Source organism: Sinocyclocheilus rhinocerous, unplaced genomic scaffold (genome assembly GCF_001515625.1).
Source record: "Sinocyclocheilus rhinocerous isolate Xijiao unplaced genomic scaffold, SAMN03320098_v1.1 scaffold4307, whole genome shotgun sequence".
Lineage (NCBI taxonomy): Eukaryota > Metazoa > Chordata > Actinopteri > Cypriniformes > Cyprinidae > Sinocyclocheilus > Sinocyclocheilus rhinocerous.
Genome location: NW_015642331.1, coordinates 166,012 through 170,889, shown reverse-complemented (window position 1 = coordinate 170,889; position 4,878 = coordinate 166,012).

Here is a 4,878-nt window from a genome sequence, read left to right as displayed (position 1 = left end):
ACGTGTTTGAGAGAGGCGGGGCATAGAGGACCCACAATAATGTACAGTATTTGAAAAAGAATGTGTTTTTTGAACATTAAAGCATGTCAACATATTCTGTTACACCAAATACTCAAGATAATGATCTTTAAAATAGCATCATATGACCCCTTTAAGTAATTTGCAGGTCTGGAAAAGTATGGGAAAAAAGAGAACAGAGTATAGAAAAATATTCCCCTTGATGCCCAAAGTGCACTTTTGTCAAGGCAATTTTTATTTTTTTTGTAATTAAACGCCCTTTTGTGAAGGCCTGCCCAATCTAACTATTAGTAAAATTAATGAACAATAATTTAGCCGTAAATGAAATGATCATAATGACCTTTCACCTGACGATCTCATCCGAGACGACCCCTCATGTTCAGACACCTTTAGTAATTTAGCGCGCTGCTGCCAGGATGCCTTCACTAACATCCGCGGCTGCCTGTAAGTGGAGTTCTCAGCGGAGCGGTGTGCTTATTTACTTATATTATTAAATAATTATTATTTTACAAGAATGACGTGAAGAGAGCATGCGCATCTGTTGTTTATATTGCTGTGTGTAACGTTAGCTGCAGCAAGGGGCTATAATATTTTTGTAAAACATTTTTCTAATGACAATTTTATGATTGGTTTATAAAGGCTTCTACGAACACCTTTTCCCATTTTTATCACAGAATAAGGCAGGACATATATTTTATAGTTTCTATACTAAATGATATGTCAATCAGTAGCCTACTGCATTATTCATATAGTTTATTTATTACCTGGAGATGACTTGGAAAAACACACATAAACCACACATTTCCGCAATCGTGTGTTTATTGTCTTCACATTTCATCAGTAAAAACATTTTTGCTTTTTATTCAGCTCAGCTACAGCAATAGCCAGATGCTTTTGTCCATATTAGGGATTTTCTGCACATCATAAGTTATTGAGTATGTTTTGGACTTTCTGTGCGAGAGCGCCCTCTAGCTTTGAATATGAATGAAACATACACTGCATGAGAGTGTTCAGCGCTCCTGATATTCACATCTCCTCATTTTGGATACAAATAAAACGTCAGGTTATGCAAAGACTATCGATTCTGTCTTTTTGAATTTAAATCTAGATTTAAATCTAGAAACCTCTAACGATGCACCGCGAGCCGGTTGAGTATATTTGCACTCTCATTTAGAGCTTCTGCTGTCTTTGTTTTGTGCAGATGTTTTATGTTGTATCGTTTCACAAAACTAAAGTCAGAGCATTCTGATTTTGTTTTAAAATGTCTAATTATACAATCTAATTTAGATTAAAAAAACTGCTCATGCTGCATGTATACAGCATATTTGCTTGGATTGTGATTCAAATGCAGTTGCCTCTTAAAGGCCAATTCACACCGCACAGACAAATGCCAACAAACAAGTTGGCTGTTGGATTTAGAATTTTATGAAAAATAGCTGTCATGTTCACACTGCCCCAACAGACACCGACAAACTTCGAGTCAAAAAGTCAAGTAACACGTGTCTACACCGGACACGACAGTTGTCGTGGTGCATCCAGTGTAGACAGCATCACTGATTATAATAGGTTATCTTATCACGCCGCGCCGCTCGCAACCGGTGTAGACACAGTGTAAGTCTGACTGGGGGAAAAAATGGATGATCGTTTAACCACAATCAAAATTTTACAGTTATTAATGTGTTTGCATGTCATTCTTCACCTGAAAAGATGGCAAATAAAATGAAAGAGGTCATGGGTGAAGCTCGCTTTAAGTGAAGTATGTGCATCGTCATGGCAACAGTTCATGGCCAGGTCAGATTACGCAGAGTTTTTTTGTCGTTTGTTGGAAAATCATATCACACTGCTCAGACATTCCACAACCCAACAAACGGCAATTGAGTTGTTTAGTCGGGTGAAAACGAACTCAGACCGGCGGCAACAAATGCTGACAAGGGTAACACACTGATCCAACAAACTCCGACAGACGTTTGTCTGTGCTAGGGCTGGGACAATAAATCGATGCATCGCGATTCGTGGATCGATTCTGAGATTTTCGGAATTCATCGTGATTCTCTCTGGAATCAATTCTGAGCTTAGTTTTTAACAGCAGAAGGCGCTCTAGGCTAGTTTTTAACCACACACTTAAATGAACGCTTGTGCGTTCGGCTGAGTAATGTAAGTGTTTAAATGTACTTGCACATCGGCTTTTATGCTTTTATGATGCGATATTAATGTAAACAGCCCATTGTGAACATCCTTGTAATTCGCTTCAACCTTTTCGAACTTTATGAATGATTATTTTAGGTTCAAATGGTGCGTGTGTAAGGAACTGGAAGCAAGCAGAATATGGCTGTTTCTAAAGCATGCAGTGCCATCGGCTGTTAAAAACTAAGCTCAGAATCGATTCAAGAGAGAATTGCGATGCCTTCGGAAAATCTCAGAATCGATGCAGAATAATTTCTCGATTCGCGATGCATCGATTTATTGTCCCAGTCCTAATCTGTGCGGTGTGAATTGGCCTTCATTTTTAAAGGAAAGAGCACAGGTAACCTTTGTTTATATGAAGAGATTTTTTTGTATTTATTTGATTAGATTTAGGGTTTGTTTTAAAATATCAATTTACTTTGGTTATTTGACATTTTTCAATTTCACAAAGAAATGTGCAGTATTTTGTCCAAGCAATAATAAAAGGACATATTTTCATTTATAATTTGTCTTAAATCTAATTTTATTTAAAAAAAAAAATCGTATTGTGAAATCAGTATCACATTGGGAGTTGAGTGATTCATTACATCCTTAATTTACACAGATTTTAAACTACGCAATCTAAAAGAATTTGGGCTGCCATAGACTCAAGAGCGGAAGAAGAAACGGAATAAGAAGAAGAACACCAATGGATACAATAGGTGCCTTTGCACCTTCGGTGCTTGGCCCCTAAATATAGCTGCAAGCAGCAATTAAGGGGCCAAGCACCACAGAAGCAAGCATCAGACTAGGGCTGCATGATAAATCGCATGTGATTGTCATGTGCATCTCGTCAGTAAAGCCGGTTCTGTGATTAGTAGTAAATCTCCATCACGTGCTTTCAGATGGAGCGGCATTTAATACACAGAGCCGTATTTCGCGGACAAGCTACGCAATATCGTGCTCATAATAGAATGCGATTCATCTGCGATTATGAACGTGATAATGCGTAGCTTGTCAGCGAAATACAGCTCTGTGTATTAAATGCCGCTCCATCTGAAAGCACGTGATGGAGATTTACTACTAATCACAGAACCGGCTTTACTGACGAGATGAGCATGACAATCGCATGCAATTTATCGTGCAGCCCTACATCAGACCAACTGCAGCAATGAGTAATTGAAGCCATTTTAAGATGATTTTAGTCAAAATGGCTGAAAAATCATAAGTACAACCACTAGTAATATGATTTATTGGCTTATCACTTTTGACCAATAGGAGGCGCTGTTGTCAAATCAATGTGGTGTGTTCTGTGTGTGTTGCCAATGGCACACACAAAGTTTGGTGTCAATATGTCAAAGCTTTGCAGAGATACAGCCTCAGACGTAGTCTGGCATCGTGCCTCAAATTTGTTACGGTGCTATACAAAAACGGTTTTGTCTATTAACACGAAATCCATAACTTTTTTGTCAGCACAGTCTGAAGATGATCTGATTCGGTTTTGGTGAAAATCAGACAAATGGTCTAGGAGGAGTTAGAAAAAGTAGGTTTTCAACATTAATCAAAATGGCAAACAGGAAATTCGGCTGACTATGGCAAAAGTTGTATCTATGTTCTTGGCAGGACCCAAAGAATACATTGAGACCAGTTTCATTACAATAGGCTAATTTAATCAAAAGTTATTAGTATTTTTGGAAATGTCATTATTAGTGGTTAATGAATGGTTCATCACTTTTGACCAATAGGTGGCGCTGTGACCAAATTGGTGTGGCATGGTCAGTGTGAGGAGACAATGGCAAATAAAAAGTTTGGTGTCAATATCTCAAAGCTTTGCAGAGAAACAGCCTCGGATGCAGTTTGGCATCATTACAAAGGCAACATTCTGGCACCTTCAGTGCTTGGACCCCTAATAAACATTGTAAATAAGTAAATAATTCATTTTTAAATTCAATTCAATGCTAATTAAACCAGACAAACCATTTTACTCTGCAAAATAAAGCTCATGAATATAAAATTGAACTCACCCGGAAGTCATCCATGTTTCCACCTCACAGAAGACAATGACAACTCATCAGTTATCTGCTAAACACAAGACAGTAACATTTATTAATAGGCCTACATGTTTGTTTGTTTTTATTCGTTTGTTTGTAAAACACTCTTTTGCATATTTTGTTTATTTGCATATAAACAACTGAATATATCTAATTATCAGGGCCTATTCAGAGCTCTGAACAGCCAACAAAAATATTGGACACACTCACACATAACCACTGAAATATGCTCAGGGAAAAAGTTTGTCAGGTCAGTCACAGTGTGTAGACCTACAGCTGCAAGGTGCCACTGAACAGTAGCCTATGGTAAACTGTTTGAATATTCTGTAGCTTAAATTGATATTCAGCGTGTTTTTAAACATCCACCTACAGCAGAAAAATTGGACCTAACAAAATAAAGCCAGATGAAAAGAGAAAATGAAATTAAAAGGGTTGATTGCGGCATCAGATACTGCCTTAACCAGCCATTCCAATGCTATTTTTAAGTTTTGCCAACTTATTCAGGTTTACTAAGTGTCTGTTAAATAAAGATAAATAGGTAAATATCCCCTCTCCAATAATTGAATCTTAAACACTGGCCAGTCAAAAACTAGCAAGCATTTTCATTTAATTAACTTTATATTTAATATTTCACATTGAAATGTTT